This window comes from Brienomyrus brachyistius, unplaced genomic scaffold, assembly GCF_023856365.1.
Source record: "Brienomyrus brachyistius isolate T26 unplaced genomic scaffold, BBRACH_0.4 scaffold95, whole genome shotgun sequence".
NCBI lineage: Eukaryota > Metazoa > Chordata > Actinopteri > Osteoglossiformes > Mormyridae > Brienomyrus > Brienomyrus brachyistius.
In genome coordinates this window covers 497,501-525,136 of record NW_026042370.1, presented here as the reverse complement: position 1 = coordinate 525,136, position 27,636 = coordinate 497,501, and the positions used below count along the sequence as shown (strand labels likewise).

The window sequence follows — 27,636 nt, the reverse complement described above, 5'->3', positions numbered from 1 at the left end:
ACTCTGCTGAGGCTGGGCATAAACTAGCAGCCTTCTGATCACAGGCCCTGAGGCTCACTCTGCTGAGGCTGGGCGTAAACCAGCGATTTTCCGATCACAGGCCCATAGGCTCAGTCTGCTGAGGCTGGGCGTAATCCGGCCACCTTCCGATCCCTGGCCCAGAGGCTCACTCTGCTGAGGCTGGGCATTAACCGGCCACCATCCGATCCCTGGCCCAGAGGCTCACTCTGCTGAGGGTAGGTGTAAATCGGTGACCTTCCGATTACAGACCCAGAGGCTCACTCTGCTGAGGCTGGGCATAAACCGGCGACCTTCTGATCACAGGCCTAGAGGCTTACTCTGCTGAGGCTGGGCTTTAACCGGCGACCTTCCGATCACAGACCCAGAGGCTCACTCTGCTGAGGCTGGGCATAAACCGGCGACCTTCCGATCACAGGCCCTGACGCTTACTGTGCTGAAGCTGGGCGTAAACCGGCGACCTTCTGATCACAGAAAGAGAGGCTCATTCTGCTAAGGTTGGGCATTATCCGGCGACCTTCCGATCACAGGCCCACAGACTCACTCTGCTGAGGCTGGGCATAAACCGGCGACCTTCTGATCACAGACCCAGAGGCTTACTCTGCTGAGGCTGGGCATAAACCGACGACCTTCTGATCACAGGCCTAGAGGCTTACTCTGCTGATGCTGGGCATAAACCGGCGACCTTCCGATCACAGGACCACAGTCTCACTCTGCTGAGGCTGGGCGTAAATCGGCGACCTTCCGATCACAGGCCTAGAGGCTTACTCTGCTGAGGCTGGGCATAAACCGGCAACCTTCTGATCACAGGCCCTGAGGCTTACTCTGCTGAGGCTGGGCATAATCCAGCGATCTTCCAATCACAGGCCCAGAGGCTCACTGTACTGAGGCTGGGTATAAACCAGCGATCTTCCAATCACAGGCCCAGAGGCTCACTGTACTGTGGCTGGGCATAAACCGGCGACCTTCTGATCACAGGCCCAGAGGCTCACTCTGCTGAAGCTGGGCGTAAATCGGCGACCTTCTGATCACAGACCCAGAGGCTTACTCTGCTGAGGCTGGGCATAAACCAGCAACCTTCTGATCACAGGCCCAGAGGCTCTCTCTGCGGAGGCTGGGCATAAACCAGCGATCTTCCGATCACAGGCTCAGAGGCTTACTCTGCTGAGGCTGGGCATTAACCGGCCACCTTCCGATCACAGGCCCAGAGGTTCACTCTGCTGAAGCTGGGTGTAAATCGGTGACCTTCCGATTACAGACCCAGAGGCTCACTCTGCTGAGGCTGGGCGTAAACCAGCGATCTTCTGATCACAGGCCCAGAGGCTCACTCTGCTGAGGCTGGGCATTAACCGGCCAACTTCCGATCCCTGGCCCAGAGGCTCACTCTGGTGAGGCTGGGCATTAACCGGCCACCTTCCGATCCCTGGCCCAGAGGCTCACTCTGCTGAGGCTAGGTGTAAATCGGTGACCTTCCGATTACAGACCCAGAGGCTCACTCTGCTGAGGCTGGGCATTAACCAGCGACCTTCCGATCACAGGCCCTGAGGCTTACTCTGCTGAGGCTCGGCGTAATCCGGCGACCTTCTGATCACAGACCCAGAGGCTCACTCTGCTGAGGCTGGGCATAAACCGGCGACCTTCCAATCACAGGCCCTGACGCTTACTGTGCTGAAGCTGGGCGTAAACCGGTGACCTTCTGATCACAGGCCGAGAGGCTCACTCTGCTAAGGCTGGGCATTATCCGGCGACCTTCCGATCACAGGCCCACAGGCTCACACTGCTGAGGCTGGGAGTAAATCAGCGACCTTCCGATCACAGGCTCAGAGACTTATTCTGCTGAGGCTGGGCATAAACCGGCGACCTTCTGATCACAGACCCAGAGGCTTACTCTGCTGAGGCTGGGCATGAACCAACGACCTTCTGATCACAGACCTAGAGGCTTACTCTGCTGAGGCTGGGCATAATCCGGCGACCTTCCGATCACAGGCTCACAGTCTCACTCTGCTGAGGCTGGGCGTAAATCGGCGACCTTCCGATCACAGGCCCAGAGGCTCACTCTGCTGAAGCTGGGTGTAAATCGGTGACCTTCCGATTACAGACCCAGAGGCTCACTCTGCTGAAGCTGAGCATAAACCGGCGACCTTCTGATTACTGGCCCAGAGGCTTACTCTGCTGAGGCTGGGCATATACTTGCAGCCTTCTGATCACAGGCCCTGAGGCTCACTCTGCTGAGGCTGGGCGTAAACCAGCGATCTTCTGATCACAGGCCCAGAGGCTCACTCTGCTGAGGCTGTGCGTAATCCGGCGACCTTCCAATCACAGGCCCAGAGGCTCACTCTGCTGAGGCTGGGCGTAAACCGGCGACCTTCCGATCACAGGCCCAGAGGCTCACTCTGCTGAGGCTGGGCATTAACCGGCCACCTTCCGATCCCTGGCCCAGAAGCTCACTCTGCTGAGGCTGGGAGTAAATCAGCGACCTTCCGATCATAGGCTCAGAGACTTACTCTGCTGAGGCTGGGCATAAACCGGCGACCTTCTGATCACAGACCCAGAGGCTTACTCTGCTGAGGCTGGGCATAAACCGACGACCTTCTGATCACAGGCCTAGAGGCTTACTCTGCTGAGGCTGGGCATAAACCGGCGACCTTCCGATCACAGACCCAGAGGCGTACTCTGCTGAGGCTGGGCATAAACCGGCGACCTTCTGAATACAGTCCCAGAGGCTCACTCTGCGGAGGCTGGACATAAACCAGCAACCTTCTGACCACAGGCCCAGAGGCTCACTCTGCTGAGGCTGGGCATAAAGCAGCGACCTTCCGATCACAGGCCCAGAGGCTTACTCTGCTGAGGCTTTGCATTAACCGGCCACCTTCCGATCACAGACCCAGAGGCTTTCTCTGCTGAGGCTGGGCATAAACCGCCGACCTTCTGAATACAGTCCCAGAGGCTCACTCTGCTGAGGCTGGGCATAAACCAGCAACCTTCTGATCACAGGCCCAGAGGCTCACTGCTGAGGCTGCGCATAAACCAGCGACCTTCCGATCACAGGCCCAGAGGCTTTCTCTGCTGAGGCTTTGCATTAACCGGCCACCTTCCGATCACAGACCCAGAGGCTCACTCTATTGAGGCTGGGCATTAACCGGCGACCTTCCGATCACAGGCCCTGAGGCTTACTCTGCTGAGGCTGGGTATAAACCGCCGATCTTCCGATCACAGGCCTAGAGGCTCACTCCGCTGAGGCTGGGCGTAAATCGGCGACCTTCCGATCACAGGCCCAGAGGCTCTCTCTGCTGAGGCTGGGCATAAACCAGCGATCTTCCGATCATAGGCCCATAGGCTTACTCTGCTGAGGCTGGGCATTAACCGGCCACCTTCCGATCACAGGCCCAGAGGCTCACTCTGCTGAAGCTGGGTGTAAATCGGCGACCATCCGATTACAGACCAAGAGGCTCACTCTGCTGAAGCTGGGCATAAACCGGCGACCTTCTGATTACAGGCCCAGAGCCTTACTCTGCTGAGGCTGGGCATAAACTAGCAGCCTACTGATCACAGGCCCTGAGGCTGACTCTGCTGAGGCTGGGCGTAATCCGGCGACCTTCCAATCACAGGCCCAGAGGCTCACTCTGCAGAGGCTGGGCGTAAACCGGCGACCTTCCGATCCTTGGCCCAGAGGCTCACTCTGCTGAGGCTAGGTGTAAATCGGTGACCTTCCGATTACAGACCCAGAGGCTCACTCTGCTGAGGCTGGGCATAAACCGGCAACCTTTTGATCACAGGCCTAGAGGCTTACTCTGGTGAGGCTGGGCATTAACCGGCGACCTTCCAATCACAGGCTCAGAGGCTTACTCTGCTGAGGCTGGGCATTAACCGGCGACCTTCCGATCACAGGCCCTGAGGCTTACTCTGCTGAGGCTCGGCGTAATCCAGCGACCTTCTGATCACAGACCCAGAGACTCACTCTGCTGAGGCTGGGCATAAACCGGCGACCTTCCGATCACAGGCCCTGACGCTTACTGTGCTGAAGCTGGGCGTAAACCGGCGACCTTCTTATCACAGAAAGAGAGGCTCACTCTGCTAAGGCTGGGCATTATCCGGCGACCTTCCGATCACAGGCCCACAGGCTCACTCTGCTGAGGCTGGGCATAAACCGGCGACCTTCTGATCACAGACCCAGAGGCTTACTCTGCTGAGGCTGGGCATAAACCGACGACCTTCTGATCACAGGCCTAGAGGCTTACTGTGCTGAGGCTGGGCATAAACCGGCGACCTTTCGATCACAGGCTCACAGTCTCACTCTGCTAAGGCTGGGCATTATCCGGCGAACTTCCGATCACGGGCCTAGAGGCTTACTCTGCTGAGGCTGGGTATAAACCGGCGACCTTCCGATCACAGACCCAGAGGCTTACTCTGCTGAGGCTGGGCATAAACCGGCGATCTTCTGATCACAGGCCTAGAGGCTTACTCTGCTGAGGCTGGGCATAAACCGGCAACCTTCTGATCACAGGCCCTGAGGCTTACTCTGCTGAGGCTGGGCATAAACCAGTGATCTTCCAATCACAGGCCCAGATGCTCACTGTACTGAGGCTGGGCATAAACCGGCGACCTTCCGATCACAGGCGCAGAGGCTCACTCTGCTGAAGCTGGCCGTAAATCGGCGACCTTCCGATCTCAGGCCCAGAGGCTTAGTCTGCTAAGGCTGGGCATAAACCGGCGACCTTCTGAATACAGTCCCAGAGGCTCACTCTGCTGAGGCTGGACATAAACCAGCAACCTTCTGATCACAGGCCCAGAGGCTCACTCTGCTGAGGCTGGGCATAAACCAGCGACCTTCCGATCACAGGCCCAGAGGCTTACTGTGCTGAAGCTGGGCGTAAACCGGCGACCTTCTTATCACAGAAAGAGAGGCTCACTCTGCTAAGGCTGGGCATTATCCGGCGACCTTCCGATCACAGGCCCACAGGCTCACTCTGCTGAGGCTGGGCATAAACCGGCGACCTTCTGATCACAGACCCAGAGGCTTACTCTGCTGAGGCTGGGCATAAACCGACGACCTTCTGATCACAGGCCTAGAGGCTTACTGTGCTGAGGCTGGGCATAAACCGGCGACCTTTCGATCACAGGCTCACAGTCTCACTCTGCTAAGGCTGGGCATTATCCGGCGAACTTCCGATCACGGGCCTAGAGGCTTACTCTGCTGAGGCTGGGTATAAACCGGCGACCTTCCGATCACAGACCCAGAGGCTTACTCTGCTGAGGCTGGGCATAAACCGGCGATCTTCTGATCACAGGCCTAGAGGCTTACTCTGCTGAGGCTGGGCATAAACCGGCAACCTTCTGATCACAGGCCCTGAGGCTTACTCTGCTGAGGCTGGGCATAAACCAGTGATCTTCCAATCACAGGCCCAGATGCTCACTGTACTGAGGCTGGGCATAAACCGGCGACCTTCCGATCACAGGCGCAGAGGCTCACTCTGCTGAAGCTGGCCGTAAATCGGCGACCTTCCGATCTCAGGCCCAGAGGCTTAGTCTGCTAAGGCTGGGCATAAACCGGCGACCTTCTGAATACAGTCCCAGAGGCTCACTCTGCTGAGGCTGGACATAAACCAGCAACCTTCTGATCACAGGCCCAGAGGCTCACTCTGCTGAGGCTGGGCATAAACCAGCGACCTTCCGATCACAGGCCCAGAGGCTTACTCTGCTGAGGCTTTGCATTAACCGGCCACCTTCCGATCACAGACCCAGAGGCTTTCTCTGCTGAGGCTGGGCATAAACCGGCGACCTTCTGAATACAGTCCCAGAGGCTCACTCTGCTGAGGCTGGGCATAAACCAGCAACCTTCTGATCACAGGCCCAGAGGCTCACTGCTGAGGCTTTGCATTAACCGGCCACCTTCCGATCACAGACCCAGAGGCTCACTCTATTGAGGCTGGGCATTAATCGGCGACCTTCCGATCACAGGTCCTGAGGCTTACTCTGCTGAGGCTGGGCATAAACCGCCGATCTTCCGATCACAGGCCCAGTGGCTCACTCTGCTGAGCCTCATGCTGCCCCCCCCCCCAAATTAACCTACTGTCGCCTCTGGTTGTCTTTTTGGGGCCATTTGGCAGGGAGGATGTAAAGCACTTTGAGACAATATAATATTGTGAAGTTGCACTAGGTAAATAAATTTCAATTTGATTGAATTAGATTAACTTTTCTGTCTTATTCACAGAGACCAAATGGAAGAATGCAGTTCTGATCTACATGATAAATCAAGTTTATCATCCATTTCGAAGGTCTGTATTTGTTGCTGATATGTTTTCTTAGCTGTTATGTGAATTAACTTATATTTTATATAGCTGAATAATAAGAAATTCATAGTGTTAATTATGTTCAAAACTATGAAAAGGTTTGGTGCAAGTAGCAATAATTAACTGTGACTGTTTGTTTTAGTTACTAGAGGAAAAAGCTGTAACGTTCCTAAAGGACGAGCTGAAGAAGTTTGTGAGCTACATAGAACAGAATTACCCAGAATGCTCTGAGCTTCCGCTGGAGGAGGACAATGACCTGCACAGTGATGGTCAGATGCAGAAGACCTGTGGTAGAGAGGGAGCTCTGAAGATCACACTGTACATCCTGAGGACCATGGAGCAAAATGATCTCGCTGACATGCTGGAGAAGAGTAAGAGCCTCATAACATTCTATACATGTACAGCACTGTGCTAAAGTCTTAGGTAGCCAGAGAGAAGGATCTTCATGTTGGTGTGTGAGTCAGTCCAGAATCTTTCCTAAAGTCACCCAAGTAGTTTTAGAAATCGTACATCCATTTATTTTATGACTTGACCACTAGCAGAGGCCATGTGGCTAATCAATATCTCATTAACATTTTTAGCTGATTTCATTAGTTAATGAAGTGAGCTTGTGGTGAAATGTAAGGATCACATGGACTGGCTGTGGTCCCCTGAGGAGGTTTGGGAGCTGAAGTGAAGCTTTAGGTTTGTTTCCAGAGCAACTTACTTCCCAAATAAATGGCTTTAAACTCGTGGTGTCAGCTGATTAGAAAATGGTCCAGTTAGTCACAATAATAAGCTGTGTTAATTATGACAAATCACACATTTAACATGGTGGTCGGCTACTTTCTAGTATTTTTTGGGAGATAAATACATGTGTGGTCTTGGAACAAAGAAATGCATGACAAACTGGTAAGAGGAATCGCGTCTTTTTAATATAACATCCTGGTTTTGGTGATTTATGAGTTAGAATTGGAATTCTTGCTTTTCAAATAAATAAAACATACGATAAACATACCTCATCACTTACAGTAATGTACGTTTTTCTTCTGACAGTTTTCACCAAGAGGCCCCCTACCCTCCGTAACCTTGTTATTGTGTTGGGGTCGGCACCGACCAGTGTTAATTTTGTTAACGAAAAATTTTCGTCATCGTTATCGTCAATTACCTGTATTTTCAGAGTAAAAAAAAACGATAACTAAATAAAAATGATTTTGCGAGGCCTAAGACTGACGAAGTGTAATGACCCTTTCATCAACGAATAAAAACAAGTCCTTTGCCAGAGACGAGATACAATCACAACTAATGTAGTTCGCATACAGGGCTATTTAACAAAAATTTCAATTTAAAACTTCTTGAAGCAAAAGTCCTGAAGGTCATAATGTCTAACTATTCAGTGTGATATATATTTAAGTAGCCTGTTAGTTGTATCAACATTGTATGCAATCAATACCTCACTGTCAAATCAAAATAAGTCAGTACAATTCAAAGACTTTTTGGCAATATTTATTGTCACGTGACATTGAGCTGAACATATATGTATATCATATATTTTAGCGTTCATGGATTTAAGTATTGGTTTCGATAATCCCACACCGGTGATAAAATTAAAGTCTCGTTTTAATATAAATACATACAAACTTATGATTTTGATCGCTATTAGAGTAGGATATGGGCGGTCATATTATTACAAAAAGATATAAAACATGATATGTTTTTCTCATATTAGTTTCATATTTGTCGGAAGCGGAATGATGGGCCATTTCAGGCAAAAAACAGCGCATTTTATTTTTCATTTCAAATAAAACGCGGGGTTGCCAATGTCAGCCAGCTGGCTGTAGTAGGATTTTCAATTTGAGTTGTCTGCACACATATGTAACAGTCCTTACGTTGTAAATAGTCTGCTTCTGTATTTAACCGTGTAAATACACTTTTGACGTAGCTAATATTAGCTTTATAATGGAATAATATAGATTTGCTGTAAGATTTCCTGCGTGAGTCTGACACCGTATCATGCCAGATGCTTGAGATTTGGCAACCCTGAAAATGTACTGTAATACCTTCAGGTATTATGTATTCGATGTTATTCTGTCAAGTTAGGTTCTGTGCTTATGAGGGTGTGGTTATGGAATTGCGTGTGACGTGGGACGTGAGGGGGGGAGTCGGTTTTTGGGGTGGTTTTGTGTGCCGTTACACGAGTGTGTGTGCGGGATATATAATCGAACCACTTGCTGTTAATAAATCCATTTTCTGCAGCAACCATCGGAGATCTTATTTCTTTTAATCTGGTCATTACAGTACATTTTTTGTTTTACCTGAGTTGATTTATATAACAAATAATATTACTTTACATAGTTGTTAAAAAGGGGAAACTTCAACGAACATGAAATCACCGATAAACTACGTCTAAAAATATTTATTTTAATATTTCTATTATAATATTCAGAGAGCGCAGGCCTGGTGGCATTATAACCGATGCACTTTTTCTTTGAAGGGATTTTATTTTTGCACTAATGGCACTACTGATTTTTGAGTACTCAGTTTCCGGGTAAATAAACATATGTTTGTGTTTCAAATAAGAGTGAAACCTGTGTATTTGTGTCCTGCACAGTCAGACCTTAACACCATTCCTTAACATGGGTTTCATTTCATCTTGGTGAACATAATGACTTTCAGAAATCGAAAGGAAACTTTAAACATTATACTTTGCACTTTTAATTTTAGTCGACTAAATCATTTGCAGTTTTAGTCGACTGTAATCTTATGATATTTAGTCAACTGAAACTAGACTAAAACTAAAATAACTTAGATGACTAAATTATGACTGAAACTAAATTACATTCTAGTTAAGTCTATGACTAAAACTAAATAAACATTTTCTGTCAAAATTAACACTGGCACCGATCCGTTTATAAGTTTAAATTGCATAGAAGCAGCACATAGATTTGTGTACTGCATCAGAGGTTTTGACTTTGTCAGGAATCTCTATTTAAACAAAAACAAAATCAAGGCAAGGCATGTCCATACATGTAAGATGAGACCAATTCAGTTTATTTATATAACTCACTAGAGGTTTATTGTACCATTTTTTTTATTGAAAACGAGAGATATGCTGTCAAAAGAAAGGTCCAGAAAGCCTCACCAAATAGATTGAAACCAATCTTTTCATGGATAAGGAAGCTTAACAAGGTAAGCAAGAGGTAAGAAACAAACTGGATGATAAATAGTTGTTTTGAGGGTATTTTATGGCTGATTTAAGACACGAGTTGGCACATTTAAGATAAGAAAGCTAACACAGGACGAAGGTAAAATGCTTCAGTCTCCCGCTCTGGGCTGCATTTCCCAAAAGCACAGTGGCTGACTTACATAGTGAGGAAACACGCCCCCTGCTGGCAGACGCTCTCACAGCCCCGTAAGCAGAGAGACCCCACACTAAACCACCATACTAGCCCTATAATGCCACGTGACGTCACACCTCTGGTCCCGATATAAACCCCCCCTCCCCCCCCCCCCCAATGTTAACACTGTAGCTCCGGCTTCCGTATAGCTGGAGCCTATTAGCATATCCCAGCATGCTCGCCAGCCATGTACATAGCCCTGCTGTGTTTGTTATTGTAAATCCTTGTGCTGTTCTCCATTGTCCTGTGTGCCCTTGCCTGTGTCTGTGTGAATCCTGCCTGATCCTCGCGTGTATTTAGTCATTATATAAATTACCCACAGTTTGTGTGTCTTACTGTCCGGCCTCTGACCTCCCTGTGTTTCCGTCTTATGGTGCTTTGGTGCTTGTTGAGTACCTGTATTAGTCTTTTTAAGGACTTAATAACAGCCATTGTTCTCTTCAAAAGAGCCTCGTCTTCTGCTGTCGCTATGCGGTCTGCTGAGTATAGGAGATAGTGATGTGTCGGTCGTGAACGAAACGGGTTTTGGAGCCGGCTCTTTGAAGTGAACGATCGGAGCCGGCTCCTGCCTGTGAGCCGGAGTCAGAGCCACTTTTTTTCTTTCTCTTTTTTTCCATCCGCACGGATTGGTGAACTACACGATGCGTGTCTGCACTGAGCAGGAGGGGGCAGTGTTGCCAACTTAGCGACTTTGTCGCTAGATTTAGCGACTTTTCAGACCCCCATGACGACTTTTTTTTCCAAAAAACGCCTAGCGACAAATCTAGCGACTTTTGGACAAACCTGAGCAACTTTCCAAATGTGGCCAGTACTGTCCTGTAAGCGCGAGGTCTTGCTTTCCCGGTACAGTTACTCATCTCCCTGTGTCTGCTCTGGTCAGTGAGCACTAGCTCCGGCTGAAAGGAGCAGCATATTCCCATGACTGCACGGCAGCTGACATAGATGTGAATGAGCTGCGCATGTGCAAACGGTGTTGCCACGGACCAAACACTTACCTGCTTCTCCTTTGCTTGAATTAAAACTATTTAATTTGACCGTTTCTTCTTATTTTTTCTTATTTATTTATTTTTTCTTATTATTTCATTGCAGAGGATGTAACTGCTGGTTAAGTTCCCTTGTGTTGTCTGGCAGAAAATATGTAACGTAATTGATAACAGTTTTATATTGGACACGTGAGGAAGGATTAGGGAAAACACGCAGAATGCAAATACGACGTAATTACGTCATCAATATGCAAATATATGCATGACGTCACCTAGCGACATTTGGCGACTTTTCGAGCAGACTAGCTACTTTCCATTGAAAATAGTTGGCAACACTGGGAGGGGGAGGGGCGATGCTACAGGGTGCGTTCGACTTGGGCTTTAAGTGTTAAGTCGTCTTGCTCTCGTGAGGTTTTTGTACCATGTGACATGGTCACGGATGGTGACGTTTTGCAGCGCCGGCTGAAGTCGGTCAAAAAAATCTAACCATGATACATTACTTTGGGGCCAGAATGCACTGCTTTAAGCCAGCGCTGCAAACGGTTGCGTGAAGTCGAACACACCCACAGATAAATACATTAATCACGCGCACGGAGAGGGAAACAGGAAAGAAGGAGATGTGCGCGACAAAAATCAGTGACTGCAGGAAACGGAGTAAAATTTGGATACATTTCAGTTGCATTGATAATACAAAGGCAGAGTGTAGAGCTTGCAAGGTTAAAATCTCATATCAAACAGGTTCTACAAATAACCTGCTTTGGCACATAAGAACTATACATCCAACAGTGCAGTGGGAAGAAAAAAGGCAAGCAAGTGAACCTGCTACTAATGAAAGTGACAGTTTGTGTACTGCAACTGTTGAAAGTGCCGGTTTGTCAATGTCTACACCGTCATCCAGTACAGCACCACAACCACATAGACCTACAACCTAGAGCTCCATGAGACAGTTTGTGCAAAAAGCTATGACTTCAGTAAAGCAGAAAACAATTGATGAGGAATTGGCTAAAATGATTGCATGTGATTTCCAACCATAGTAATTCATTTCACTAATAATTTTACATTATTTCTGGTAAATTCATTTAAGCACCAAAAAAAATCTCGAGAGCCACTTGGGAGTCGAAAGAGCCAGCTCTTTTAAAAGAGCCGGAATTCCCATCACTAATACGAGACCTACGGCCCTGGATCAGCGTATATGATTAATTTGCATTAAAACCAAAAAAAAGCATTAAGGTCTCCTGATTAATCGCAAACATCCATCCATCCATCCATTTTCCAAACCGCTTATCCTATTGGGTCGCGGGGGGTCCGGAGCCTACCCCGGAAGCAACGGGCACGAGGCTGGGAACAACCCAGGATGGGGGGCCAGCCCATCACAGGGCACACTCACACACCAGTCACTCACACATGCACACCTACGGGCAATTTAGCAAGTCCAATTAGCCTCAGCATGTTTTTGGACTGTGGGGGGAAACCGGAGTACCCGGAGGAAACCCCACGACGACATGGGGAGAACATGCTTAATCGCAAACATTAACACGTTAAAGTTGACAGCATTACTTTAAACATTTTCTTTGTCTGCCTAAGACTTATGCACAATACTGTACGTGGTGTTGCGGTAAAATTAATATGGTGAAACTTTACATTTCACATTTTTCACAGTGACATATCTGGACTTGCATGTATAAAAAAGTGTGTTTTTGGAAAATCGTCTCATACTGGTCAGGATTACAGTAAGAATTTAATCACAGTAATGCATTTTCCTCTCATTTCTTTTCAGAACAGCTCATGCCACAATATCTGCACAGAATCAAAAGTAACCTGAAGCAGAAATGTGAGAGTGTATTTGAAGGGAAAGCTGAGGAAGGACAGCCAACACTTCTCAGTGAGATTTACACAGAACTCTACATAACTGAAGGTGGGACTGGAGGAGTTAATGATGAACATGAAGTGAGACAGATTGAAACAGCATCCAAGAAAAGGCAAACAGAAGATACTACAGTCAAGTGCAATGATATATTTAAACCTTTATGTGGGCGTAAGACACCTATCAGAACTGTACTCAGTAAAGGGGTGGCAGGTATCGGGAAAACAGTTTCTGTGCAGAAATTTATTCTTGACTGGGCAGAAGGAAAAGCAAACCAGGATGTTCACTTCATATTTGCTCTTCCTTTCCGGGACCTGAATTTGATTAAGGATGAATACAGTCTGATTGAACTGCTTCACCACTTTGTCCCAGAACTGAAATCATTTCAGTCCACTGAGCTGTTTAGGTACAAAGTCTTGTTCATCTTTGATGGTCTGGATGAGTGTCGCCTTTCTCTAGATTTTCAGAACAATGAGAGCTGGTTTGATGTAACAAAGAAAATGTCACTGGATGTGCTGTTGACTAACCTCATTAAGGGGAATCTGCTTCCATCCGCTCTCCTCTGGATAACCTCCCGGCCAGCAGCAGCCAATCAGATACCTCCTAAGTGTGTCCACCGGGTGACAGAGATACGAGGATTCAGTGATCCCCAGAAGGAGGACTATTTCAGGAGGAGATTCAGTGATGAGAGCCTGGCCAGCAGGATTATCACACATGTGAAATCATCAAGGAGCCTCTTCATCATGTGCCACATACCTGTGTTCTGCTGGATTTCAGCCACTGTGCTTAAGAGGCTTTTTAGTGAGACTGACAGGGGAGAAATTCCAAGGACTCTGACTGAAATGTACACACACTTCCTGATCTTTCAGGCGAGTTTAAAAAATGACAAGTATATGGAAAACTATGAAACCAAACTTAAGGAATACAGCAAGGAATTCCTTTTAAAACTTGGTAAATTGGCTTTTGACAACCTTGAGAAAGGAAATCTCATATTTTATGAGCAAGATCTGACAGAGAATGACATTGATGTCACTGAAGCTTCAGTTTACTCTGGATTGTGCACAGAAGTCTTTAAAGAGGAATATGGGCTGTATCAGGAGAAGGTGTACTGCTTTGTGCATCTGAGCATCCAGGAGTATCTCGCTGCTTTATATGTGTTTGAGTCAAACTTATCAGCCGACCTGCTGAAGACTGCAGTGGATCAGGCATTAGAGAGCAAGAATGGACACTTGGACCTCTACCTCCGCTTCCTACTGGGCCTCTCAACAGACTCCAGTAAGACTCTGTTACAAAGGCTACTGGGACAGAGAGGAACCAGGTCACATACCACTTTAAAAAGGTCCTTAAAAAGGTTACTGGGACAAACAACAGCCAAATACATCAGGGAGAAAATAGAGGAGAATATATCCCCTGAAAGGACCATCAACCTGTTCCACTGTCTGGTTGAACTGGGTGACAATTCTCTAGTAAATGATGTAGAAAGATACCTGAATTCAGGAAGCCTTTCAGCAGAAGACCTCTCACCTGCACAGTACTCAGCTCTGGCCTTTGTGATGCTGATCTCAGATGAGGAGCTGGATGTGTTTGACCTGAAGAAATACATCAGATTAGATGAAGAGCACTGGAGGCTACTGCCTGTGGTCAAGAACTCCAGGACGGCTCTGTAAGTGACGTGGGGATGGGAAATCATGTCTGGTCTGGCAGTAATACATGAATATTGTTTGAAATGTCTGATGAATATTATTATTTTGATAATCTCGACTGCAGCTGTTTCTATAGCAGTAGCTAATGTTGACCACAGACTTTATAATGACTGAAGGTAGTGATGTAGTAACAAACTAAAAAGTGAGGTTTCCGTTCCCATCCAGTCTGCCTTCTGATCACAGGCACAGCATCCTAACCTGCTATAGAAACAGTGAGGGCTCTTTATCCACAGGGTGTATAAGTGGTATGTGAGTGTTATTGTCAGCAGGTGTGTTCATGTGATGGAGCCCAGAGCTGGGAGCTTCTGTATGACTGCTGTCTCTGGCTGCTCACTGGCGGCCTCTGCTGGCCACAGCTGCTGCTGACAGAGGAGAGAACAGAACAGAATATCTTTATTGTCACACTACAAGTACAAACTAACTCTGTGTGCTTCCAAACCAATAACAACACCTCCTCCCAGGCAGTTATATATATTGACATTGTTTAGAGTATATAATGAAAATGTAACATTTATTTCCCCTGTGGATTAATCACATGGCTGGATTTATTTTTCACCATGAGAGTCTGGAAGACAGATTTTATATTGACTGAAGTTAGTGATGTAGTAAAGTGACAGGTTTTCTATGACCATCCTTTGTGTGTCAAACAACCAAGAGCCAGAATTCCACAGAATGTTGGGACTCTGTGCCCATGAGTATAAGGTCACTGGTTCAGATCTCCTGGCCAGCAGAGTGATGTCATTGCTGGGCCCTTGAGAAACAGTTTGAAAAACACTGTAGAATTTTAACCTATGATAGACTTGCCCACTGTTAATGATCATACAAGTATAAAAATGGCCAAAATACACAGTAAATTTACAGGAGATCCTGTGTTGTTACAACAGTTACTCATCTGAGTAGATTGATCCAGTTCCTGAATATTCTGCACACAAAACCTTTCAGGATATTTGTGCTTTGAAATGAAAATGTTCACTGTATTCATCATGACAGGGAATATGATGACCATCAGAGGATTGGCCAGCATTAAAAAAGTATCATGTTTAATTTTTCTAACTGTAGTGATTTAAGGTACTGCCTTGCTATGTCTCCAATTCTCTTTGAACTGTAGTCTGTCCCTCTTATTATGCTGAAATAAGTCTGGATATTTTGTACCACTATGACCACTGATGTGTAGGATATATACTGGTCTCTGTGTATAATAACAGGGCTCCTTTTGCAGGCTGAACAGCTGTAATCTCACAGAGAAATGCTGTGAGGTGCTGGCTTCAGCTCTCAGATCAAACTCCTCACCCCTGAGAGAGCTGGACCTGAGTGACAATGACCTGCAGGATTCAGGAGTGAAGCTGCTCTCTGCTGGACTGGGGGATTCACACTGTAAGCTGGAGATACTGAGGTCAGTATTACTGGGTATTCTACACTGTAAACTGTAATTCTTGAAGTAGCCACATTGGAAATATGAAATTAGTCACATTTCAGTTAGTGATGTAGTTTCCGTAACCATCCTTTGTGTGACGGACAGCCAAGAGCCAGAATTTCACAGAATGTTCGAAATCTGTGTCCGTGACTAGAAGGTAGAAGGAAGAATTTTAACCTATGATAGACTTGCCCACTGTTAATGATCATACAAGTATAAAAAATGGCCAAAATACACAGTAAACTTACAGGAGATCCTGTGTTGTTCTAACAGTTACTCATCTGAGTAGATTGATCCAGTTCCTGAATATTCTGCACACAAAACCTTTCAGGATATTTGTGCTTTGAAATGAAAATGTTCACTGTATTCATCATGACAGGGAACATGATGACCATCAGAGGATTGGCCAGCATTAAAAATGTATCATGTTTAATTTTTCTAACTGTAGTGATTTAAGGTACTGCCTTGCTATGTCTCCAGTTCTCTATGAACTGTAGTCTGTCCCTCTTATTATGCTGAAATAAGTCTGGATATTTTGTAAATGGTAAATGGACTGCATTTATATAGCACTTTTATACTCCTACAAGTACTCAAAGCGCTTTACATTTCATGCCTCACATTCACCCATCCACACACTCATTCACACACCGGTGGCGGAGGCTGCCATGCAAGGTGCCGACCTGCTCACCGGGAGCAGTTTGGGGTTCAGTGTCTTGCTCAAGGACACTTTGATGGGGTCAGGAGGAACCAGGGCTTAAACCTGCAATCCTCCAGTTGCCGAACGAGAGCACTACCTCCTGTGCCACCATCTTCACCATCTGTACCACTATGACCACTGATGTGTAGGATATATACTGGTCTGTGTGTATAATAACACGGCTCCTTTTGCAGGCTGAACTGCTGTAATCTCACAGAGAAATGCTGTGAGGCGCTGGCTTCAGCTCTCAGATCAAACTCCTCACGCCTGAGAGAGCTGGACCTGAGTGACAATGACCTGCAGGATTCAGGAGTGAAGCTGCTATCTGCTGGACTGGGGGATTCACACTGTAAGCTGGAGATACTGAGGTCAGTATTACTGGGTATTCCATACTGCAAACTGGGGTACTGAGGTTAGTCATATTTGTCATGTTAAATAATAAACTGGTCTTTCACAATGACACTGCAACTGACACACAGGTTAAACCACAGACCACTGGTATTTCACAGTACAACTGAGCAGTATTACTCAGTATTCCATGCTGTAAACTGCAATTATTGAAATATTTATTAGACCAGATATATTTGCTTAAAAGTAGTACTTTTAATGGTGAGATGATATTATTTATTGGGGAGTTTTTGTCTGTCTCTCTGCAGGCTGTTGGGCTGTAGAGTCACAAAAGAAGGCTGTTCTTCCCTGACTTCAGCTGTGAGGTCAAACCCCTCACACCTGAGAGAGCTGGACCTGAGCTACAATCACCCAGGAGACTCATGGTTGAAGCTGCTCTCTGCTGTACTGGAGGATCCCAGCTGTAAACTGGAGAAGCTGAAGTGAGTACAGAGTGTGTGTCTGACACGCTACAGATATGTATGCATGTATCTGAAGAAGAGGCACCAATATCCATCCATCCATTTTCCAAACCGCTTATCCTACTGGGTCGCAGGGGGTCCGGAGCCCATCCCAGAAGCAATGGGCACGAGGGAGGGAACAACCCAGGATGGGGGGTCAGTCCATCGCAGGTGTCTAGACACCAATAAATAAATGGATTCAGCAGTTCTATGTTATGGCTTAATGCTTAGGGAAGTACACTTATAATTGAAAAATTGCTGGAGGGAATCCCTGACCAGCAAGGCACCACTGAGGTACCCGTAGCAAGGTACCACCCCCAAGCACTGCTCCCTGGGTGCTGAATTAGCTGCTATGACCTGCTATGTCACGATGTCACATATGGGTTAAATGCAGAGGACACATTTTGTTGTTGTGCATTGTGTGCTGTGGTGTATCAACAATAACAATTGATCATTAAGTTCTCATTCTTAAATTGTAAATTCTGCTTTTCCTATAGTGTGGACCACAGTGGAGAGTGCAGGACCAGACCAGGCATACAGAAATGTAAGTGTGTTTGCATGTTTTTATTAATAATACGATTAATACCATCTATCCATCCATCATCTTCCGCTTAATCCGAGGTCGGGTCGCGGGGGCAGCAGTCTCAGCAGGGAGGCCCAAACTTCCCTCTCCCCGGCCACTTCGTCCAGCTCCTCTGGGGGGATCCCGAGGCGTACCCAGGCCAGCTGAGAGACATAGTCTCTCCAGCGTGTCCTGGGTCTTCCCCGGGGTCTCCTCCCAGTGGGATATGCCATGCCTGGAACACCTCACCAGGGAGGCGTCCAGGAGGCATCCTAATCAGATGTCCGAGCCACCTCATCTGGCTCCTCTCAATGCGGAGGAGCATCGGCTCTACTCTGAGTCCCTCCCGAATGACTGAGCTCCTCACCCTATCTCTAAGGGAGAGCCCAGCCACCCTGCGGAGGAAACTCATTTCGGCCACTTGCAGCCGCAATCTCGTTCTTTCGGTCACTACCCATAGCTTATGACCATAGGTGAGGGTAGGAACATAGATCGACTGGTAAATCGAGAGCTTCGCCTTTTGGCTCAGCTCTCTCTTCACCATGACAGACCGATGCAGCGCCCGCATCACTGCTGATGCCGCACCGATCCTCTTGTCGATCTCCCGCTCCATTGTTCCCCCACTTGTGAACAAGACCCAGAGATATTTAAACTACTCCACCTGGGAGAGGACCCCATCCCCAACCTAGAGAGAGCATTCTACCCTTTTCCGGCTGAGAACCATGGTCTTGGATTTGGAGGTGCTGATCTTCATCTCAGGCACTTCACACTCGGCTGCGAACTGTCCCAGTGAGAGTGGAAGGTCACGGTCCGATGAGGCCAACAGAACCACATCATCTGCAAAAAAAAGAGACCTAATCCTGTGGTCGCCAAACCGGACACCCTCAACGCCCTGGCTGCGCCTAGAAATTCTGTCCACAAAAACTATGAACAGAATCGGTGACAAAGGGCAGCCCTGACGGAGTCCAACTCTCACCGGAAACGAGTCCGACTTATTGCCGCCCATGCGGAATAGGCTCTGGCACCGGTCATACAGGGACCAAACCACCCTTTAAAAGAAGCCCGGTACCCCATACTCCTGGAGCACCCCCCACAGGACTCCCCGAGGCACACGGTCGAATGCCTTCTCCAAGTCCACAAAAACACATGTATACTAGTCGGGAAAACTCCCATGAATCCTCCAAAACCCTGCTGAGAGTATAGAGCTGGTCCACTGTTCCATGGCCAGGGCAAAAACCACAATGCTCCTCCTGAATCCGAGGTTCGACAATCCGGCGGACCCTCCTCTCCAGGACCCCTGAATAGACCTTACCAGGGAGGCTGAGGAGTGTGAACCCCCTATAGGTGGAGCACACCCTCCGGTCCCCCTTCTTAAAGAGGGGGACCCCCACTCCGATCTGCCAGTCCAGAGGCACTGTCCCCGATGTCCACGCGATGCGCAGATGCATGTCAACCAGGATAGCCCCGCAACATCCAGAGCCTTGAGGAACTCCGGGCGAATCTCATCCACCCCCGGGGCCCGGCCACCGAGGAGCTTATTAACCACCTCAGCAACCTCGACCGCAGAGATAGGCGAGTCCACCCCCAAGTCCCCACACTCTGCTTCCATATCGGAACGTGTGTCGGTGGGATTGAGGAGGTCTTTGAAGTACTCCCTCCACCGACCCAGAACATCCCGAGTTGAGGTCAGCAGTGCACCATCCCCACTATAAACAGTGTTGATGTTGCACCGCTTTCCTGCCCTGAGCTGCCGGATGGTGGACCAGAATCTCCTTGAAGCCGTCCGGAAGTCGTTTTCCATGGCCTCACCTAACTACCAGCGGAGCCAACCCATCACCAGGTAGTGATCAGTTGATAGCTCCGCCCCTCTCTTCACCCGAGTGTCCAAGACATGCGGCCGCAAGTCCGACGACATGACTACAAAGTCGATCATCGAACTGCGGCCTAGGGTGTCCTGGTGCCAAGTGCACATATGGACACCCTTATGTTTGAACATGGTGTTCATCATGGACAATCCATGATGAGCACAGAAGTCCAATAACAAAGCACCACTCGGGTTCAGATCGGGGGGGCCATTCCTCCCAATCACGCCCGTCCTGGTCTCACTGTCAATGCCCACATGAGCATTGAAGTTCCCCAGCAGAACAAGAGAGTCCCCAGGAGGAGCGCTCTCCAACACCCCTTCCAAGGACTCCAAAAAGGGTGGGTATTCTGAACTGCCGTTTGGCACATAAGCACAAACAACAGTCAGGCCCCGTCCCCCCACCCGAAGGCGAAGGGAGGCTACCCTCTGCGGTAAACCCCAACGTACAGGCACCCAGCCAGGGGGAAATAAGTATGCCCACCCCCGCTCGGCGCCTCTCCCCACGGGCAACTCCAGAGTGGAAAAGGGTCCAACCTCCCTCAAGAAGACTGGTTCAAGAGCCGAAGCCGTGCGTCGAGGTGAGTCCAACTATATCTAGCCGGAACTTCACAACCTCGCGCACCAGATCAGGCTCCTTCCCCATCAGAGAGGTGACATTCCATGTCCCTAGAGCTAGCTTCTGTAGCCGAGGATCGGATCCCCAAGGACCCTGCCTTTGGCCGCCGCACAACTTGCATCGCACCCGACCCCTATGGCCCCTCTCATGGGTGGTGAGCCCATTGGAGGGGGGACCTACGTGCCTTGTTCGGGCTGTGCCCGACCAGGCCCCATGGGTGTAGGCCTGGCCATTAATATGATTGTATTCACACAGTTGTTGTGATCGTGTGGCTTTTTGCACTGCAAGTAGATGGATTTCCATGTTTGTCTCTGTGTGACAGTTTAGACAGAATCCAAAGGGAAAAACAAAACTGACAAAACATCCAGGACCGTAACCATTCAATCCCAACTGGGGTCACAGGGGGGACCAGAGCCTATCCAGGAACAAGGGGGGCAGGCGGGAACCAACCCTGCGCAGGTGCAAACACACCACAGGGCGCGTGCACACACACACACACACACACACACACACAATTTAGCCCTACAAATCAGCCTGGCCGGGGACCGAACCCAGGACCTTCTTCCCATGAGGCAGCAGCACTAACCCCTGTGCCACTGTGCTGCCCACAGATAAAACAGGCATCACCAAGAATACTATTAATACATTTTTTTGTAAAAATAAATACTTTATAGATGCTTATATCGTCCTTGTGTGGGAGTGTAACAGGGGTAAAATATGTTCTGATATAGTTCTGCATCCTTGATTTCACAAAGAAATCCTTTGCGTTTGTTATTCATGCAGAAGCAGTGAGTTTACTTTTATCTTTTTGAGATTCGTTAGTTTTGTCCTAAGATGGCACCTGTAGTCTCCCCCAAACCGGGAGAATGGTCTGGCTGCAGAACACTGGGCTTCTCCGCTAGGAGGGTCTCTACTGTGGGACCAGGAATCATATGACCTCCACTTCTAGGCCAGACATGATGTTATATAAACTTCAGAAACAGAGCCGAAGTAAAGGATAGAGATATTATTATTATTACTATTATTATTATTAATTATTGTAGTATTATTATAATCATTTGTATAATTATATATGTACATGTATATATGTGCCTGTATAATGTTAAACATTGCAACATTTTATATATAATTATAGCATTATATAAGTAATACTGATAAATCATAATAATGTATTAAAACAATATAGGATAGGATATTATTATTATCTCCACTAGGATTATATCGTATCACCCTGTATGACGTAGGATATACCACCACCAGGACGCCAGAATCACATGACTCCACAATAGCGATGCAGATGACGTCAGTGCAACATCGGAACTATGTTTAATAATCCAGCCTACTGAGTTCTCTTTAGTAGCGTCGTGTCCGGGCAGGAGTGGAGTTTCCAGCCCCACAGCAGAGACCCTCCTGGCGGAGTCTGCAGCCAGATGTAATCAGTTCGTGCTCCTTACCTCTCTCTTCTAAACCGGCGCCGATGCTGGACTCAGTCTGCGGGCAGCGTTGCTGTGAAGAGGCGTGCGGTTCGAAGGAAGGTTATATTTTAAAGTAAAGACACTGACTTTTAGTACTAATCTCTGGTGCCGTTTTGTGGTAAATATGCTTGTGATGAATATGTCCGATGAATGTCGCTGCTTTGTAATTTTATTTTCCCGTAATTACGCTGTTAGTTTAGCTCGCGCCGCATTTTGGCGGCTCTTCCCGCCAGCGTCGCGCGCCGTCCGACATTTCCTGAGCGATTTCATAAACTTCGGTTCCCGCTTCGTTCGGGGAAGCTGCGCTGTTTTTATATTGTACCGAAACATAAAGTACAGGCGGCCTGATGGTATTAATAATTCTTCCTCCTGTCTACAGACTCCTGCCAGCTGACACTGGACCCCAGCACAGCATACAGGCACCTATATCTGTCAGGGGGGAACAGGAAGGTGACACGGGGGGCAGAGTGGCAGCCATATCCTGATCATCCAGAGAGATTTGACTGGGAGCCCCAAGTTCTGTGCAGAGAGAGTCTGACTGGCCGCTGTTACTGGGAGGCTGAGTGGGATGGAGATGGAGCTGAGATAGGAGTGACTTATAAAGGGATCGAGAGGAGAGGAGGGTGGGACTGTGTGATTGGATTCAATAACAAGTCATGGAGTCTGCGCTGTGATCCTGACAGTTACTGTGTCCGATACAATAATAAACAGACTCTCATAACCATACGGCCCTCAGGCTCCCGCAGAGTAGGAGTGTATCTGGACTGGGGGGCTGGTGCTCTGTCCTTCTACAGAGTCTCCTCTGATGGACTGACCCCCCTGTACAGATTCACCTCCTCATTCACTGAGCCCCTCTATCCTGCATTTGGGCTTCATTATATAAACTCCTCAGTGTCACTGTGACGTGTTGCTGGTTCTCCTGGCAAAAAAGTAAAATCTCTGCTTTTTAACCTTTTTAGTACTTTTTACTCTGAAATGTATGTTTGACAAAAATAAGTTTTTCTCTCTGACTAAAATATAACTAAATGTAATCCTGATGGGGGGGGGTGTTTCTCCCTCCCCTGTAAATGTACATTTTATATATTTACACCTATTTACTGTATTTCCTCCCTGTACAATGACAATAAAGGCTTTCTGTTCTGTCCTACTAATGTCCTGCTTCAGCGTCACCCAAAGCATAACTGAGTAACATAATGGAACCACAGTCTGCTGGATTAAGTTAAATTCACTTTACTGCTGCAGATGAACATAACTAACACAATGACACTGAATCAATGTATATAATAACCATTTAATGAAAAACTTTAAATTATATCCTGTTACTGCCCTGGTTCACTGGATTAAAGTAAATAAAATTATTAATTTATTAAGTAATTTAAATTTGCTTTATGAAATAGCTATTTAAAGGAATAATTGAGTACTATTTCGGTACTGTGTGTGTGTGTACACACACTACACACACATATATATACACACAGTACCTAAATAGTACTCTTAATTATTTAAATAGTTATTTCATAAAACAAATTTAATTACTTCAAATAAATTATATATATATATATATATATATATACACATTCATTCATACATACTGTCACGATTCGCCAGTGAACAGGTGAACAGACGGGCAGAGAGCGAATAGAAAGCAGGCAGGTGGAATACGGGGAATAACTAGGGGTTTATTAAGGATCGGGTAAACGGGACGGAACTCTGGTACAGACATCGACAAACATCAATGACGGACAAGGAACAAAGGCAAGACATGGACTGAAATAGACAGGACTGGGCGAAAATAATCGGACACAGCTGGGCAAGCACACGTGGATAATCAGGGGGCGTGGCACACACGAGGATCGGACGCGCCGGGCGCGCCTCAGGGGAGGCGATGGACGAGACAAGACTGGGGAACCAGGACCTGGAAAACAAGAACAAAACCTTTAACGAGGCACAGGGAACAGGACGGACAGACAAAACTGACACAGGGGCATAAGCAACGACAGGACCTGACACAGGACGGGGAAGGTGGACAGACAGATCAGGAAAGGGGACACAGAGGGAACAGGTGGAACAAAAGGGCCGGGAGTGAATGGAGGGAACACTGGGGAATGAGGAGCAGAGATGGGAACAAAGGGATGAGGAGCAAACACAGGAGGGACAAAGACGGGAGACCAGGGAGAGAAGGAGGGGGAATAAAAGAGAGACCGACGGGTGGCAGCTGGCGGGGCCAAGAGGGGCTGAGCAGGAGGGGACCTCGGAGGGGCTGAGGAGGCAGGGCGAGGGACAGACGGAGGAGGGAGTTGGAGAGAGCACTAGGGAAGGGGACGAGGGAGCTGAAGGGGACCCTGGCGAGGGCAAGGAGAGGGGGGGACCCGCAGCAGGCGGCGACGTCCTCCGACGCGCTGGAGTGGGGGGACCCGCAGGCGACTGAGGAGCCGCGGCCGGGGAGCCAGCAGGTGACCGACAAGGAGCCGGAGGCGGGAGTGAGGCAGGGCGACAAGGCCTCGGAGGGGGACCCGTAGGCGACAGTCGACCTGGAGGCCCAGGACCTGCAGGCGCTCTCCGAGCCCTAGCATAGGTAAGGGAGAGCGAGTCAGGGGGCAGGGCGGGTGGGACCCCAGCCCTGTGTCTGTGTCCTCTCCCCTTACGGGACACAGACATGGGGACCTGAGGCCGTGGTCGGCCTCGTCGGGATGAGGGACGGAACTTCACCAAGAAGGTCCTCAAGGGGTCCCATTCCAGTTCCTCCACCTCTAAGGAGGGAGAAGCAGTGGTTGGACTGTCTGGGACCTCCTCGGGGACTGGGGCAGGAGGGACAGGAGTGGGGTCAGGAACATGAGCCACAGGGGTTACAGTCACTGGGGTAGGCTGAGAGAGCGCCTCGGGCGCGGAAGCTGCAGGCAGAGGGAGCTGCTGCTCGGGCTGCGCAGGAGCTGCAGGCGGCGAAGGCGGCTGCTTGGGCTGCGCAGGAGCTGCAGGTGGCGAAGGAGGCTGCAGGCAGCGAACGCGGCTGCGCAGGAGCTGAAGGCAGAAAAGGCGGCTGCGCAGAAGCTGCGCAGGAGGCAGAAGTTGTTGTGCAGGAGGCAGAGGCGGCTACTCGGGCTGCGCAGGAGGCAGAGGCGGCTGCTTGGGCGTGGGCGCAGCTCTCCTTAGCAGGAGCAGCCTCCTCAAGTTCTCCGCTATTCTCTCTAAGTCGTCATAAGGAGAGGCGGGAGAAAACGCGGCAAAGTCATACCGCAGCTTCGCGGCGAGCTGTTCCTCCTCTGGGCTGCCCAGAGTGGCCAGTTCATCCATCACCCTCCAGTATAGTCCCTAGAGGGTGAAGAATTGAGTGGCCAGGGCAGCGAGTGTGGCCGGGACCTTCTGCTGGGGTGCAGTAACTGCAGCAGACAGAGGCGAAGGGAGCACCTTGAGCTGGACAGCTGCAGCAGGCAGCGGGACTGGCAGGTCCCGTGCAGGCGAGACGGGCGTGGCCCCTTTAAGAGTTCGGGGCACACGCGGGATAGCGTCCCGCACTGCGCTGGCCCCCTTATTGGCCAGCCGCTCGAGCCGGAAGAAATACCACTCGAGGGGCGGTGGCAGCTCCGTGGCGGCTGGGCGCTTTCCCTGGACGGAGGAAGCTGCCTGTGCAGGCAGCTTAGCAGCACTGGTGATGTTCGGATCAGCCGGGGAGTCCTCCAGCTCACCAGCAGGAAGCGAAGCAGGGATGAGCATGCACGCCCCCAGAATGATCGTCGGGGCGGTCGCTCGCTTCTTCTTCCTCCTCCCCCGACGAGTCAAAGTTGCCATGGCCTGTGCCATGTTCGACAGGGCAGACAGCAGGAGGACAGCCCCAGGCTCGCACGGTGAGACCCACCGCTCCTTCCAGAGCTCGGGCAGCTGTCGGAAGTTCTCGCGCACCTCCTCCGTGAGGGACAGCTGATCCAGGATATCCCAGTTCTGGCTCACCTTGTTCCACGCCAGGAGATCCTCCCAGATGCCGGGCTGGGTTATCCAGAACACTAACTGGTCAACGTAACCGAGGTACTCCGGTACAGACATCGACAAACATCAATGATGGACAAGGAACAAAGGCAAGACATGAACTGAAATAGGCAGGACTGGGCGAAAATATTTGGACACAGCTGGGCAAGATCAGGGAAGCGCACGTGAATAATCAGGGGGCGTTGCGCACATGAGGATCGGACGACCCGGGTGTGACACATACATACACACACACACATGCATACAGCACCCCATTGCATCACACACACACAAACACAGGTTTGCAATTATATTTTGGTGTGGACTCTCCATTCATTACTATGGGGAAAAATTACTAAACTTTCCAGATTCTTCGTGTCCGACCTGGAAAACTGTTTTTAAAACTGTTTTTTCAAAGTGACTCCCATGACATTGGATCCTCACTCTAGCCAGACGAATCCTGCAGAGTCCTCCTGAGAGACCCTTCCTTCTCTATCCAGCCTTGTTTCTTTGACTTTGTTATACCAGTACAGAGCTGCATCTGATAGACTGTAGAGTCGTCAGGTTTGTCCGTACGGTTAATGGATATGAGGCGAATGAGGCGTGACACCTGCAGGGGTTATTACTGGACAAGAAGTTATTAACTGTAAAGGTGTTAAACACATCAGGATTTGCGGCTGGAGCTGGAGAAGTGTGATGCTGGACAATCTCTAGCTAATCTCTAACAATCTCTAGCTGATCTCTGACAATCTCTAGCTGATCTCTAATAATCTCTAGCTGATCTCTGACAATCTCTAGCTGATCTCTAATAATCTCTAGCTGATCTCTAACAATCTCTAGCTGATCTCTAACAATCTCTAACAGGCTTTTCTGTTTGTCACTAGTTCACACTGCGGAGCCGATCTGACAAAGCAGCGGATATTCTGAGTGCTATTTTACATTAGATGGCACCACTTAGAAATAGGGGTGGCTTAACCTGTGTCGTAAATTATATATACCTACATTGTGTCGCTATACAGTGACAGAGATCAATCAATCAAATTTATTTATAAAGCACATTCTGTTGACCAGAGTGCTGTACAAGTATAGGAAACAAGTTAGTTGATACTATACAGTGAGCATTAATACAATAAAATACCACAGGACACAAATCCATAATGTAACATAAAAATAATAATAATACTAATAAAGAAGATAAGATTATAAGCCATCTTAAGAAAATTTATAGGAATAAAACGCACATGAAATCAGATGGTTGTAAGCAGGGTTTTGATATGATTAACATTCTGGGCAGCTCTCAACTGCAAGGGGAGGCTGTTCCACAAACTGGGGGCAACTACTGAAAAGGCTCTGTCACCTCTGGCTTTGAGCTTTGTTCTGGGGGTATTAAATAGGTGCTGATCAGAGGATCGCAGAGCTCTGGAAGGAGAGTAGGGAACAAGGAGCTCTGACAGGTAAGCAGGTGCCCTTGTCATTTAAACTTTTAAAAACTGTTATGTCTTAAAATGTATCATTTGTGTTCTATCGGTTTTCTGCTCCCTTCTATGAACAGGCCTTGAAGATAACAACGTAACAAGCAAGTCCCCACCCCTTAATTAACAAGACCCGTTTTGGTTGGCTAAGAAGACATCTTGGTTGGGGATAAAAGCTTGGCTGTCCTGTTCAGAAGAGAGAGGGAGGGAATCACTCGGTTGTCCCTGCAGATTGGCTGGTTGTTGTGGCTGTTGTGCTCAGGTTGCAGGCTGGTTGTGGTTTGGCTTGGTTATACTTTTTGTTTTAAAGGTAGGATGTGTTTTTGCAGTCAGCCTTTTCTTACAACTTTAAACGTGCCCAGAGTATATGAACATGATAGCAAACTGCAATGACACCAGTTATTGTGCATGTTGGCTCCTCTGAGGCCCGGAACTGTACGTACAGCTCAGAAATACAATCCTGTCACTATGGGTCAAACCTCCTGCAGATCCC

At 48.4% G+C, this 27,636-nt stretch overlaps 1 protein-coding gene and 1 long non-coding RNA gene across 2 annotated transcripts in view; one reads left to right on the top strand and one right to left on the bottom strand.

Moving 5' to 3' along the window:
• Window positions 1–27,636, top strand: part of LOC125727368 (protein NLRC5-like) — a 479,373-nt gene that overhangs the window by 120,539 nt on the left and 331,198 nt on the right. The gene's annotated exons all lie outside the window — the stretch shown is intronic.
• On the bottom strand, window positions 1,715–5,715 carry LOC125727374 (uncharacterized). Its single transcript, XR_007388730.1, has 3 exons — window positions 5,686–5,715; window positions 2,496–2,999; window positions 1,715–1,823 (listed from the first exon to the last, which is right to left on the bottom strand). It is a non-coding gene; the product is annotated as an uncharacterized LOC125727374 (long non-coding RNA).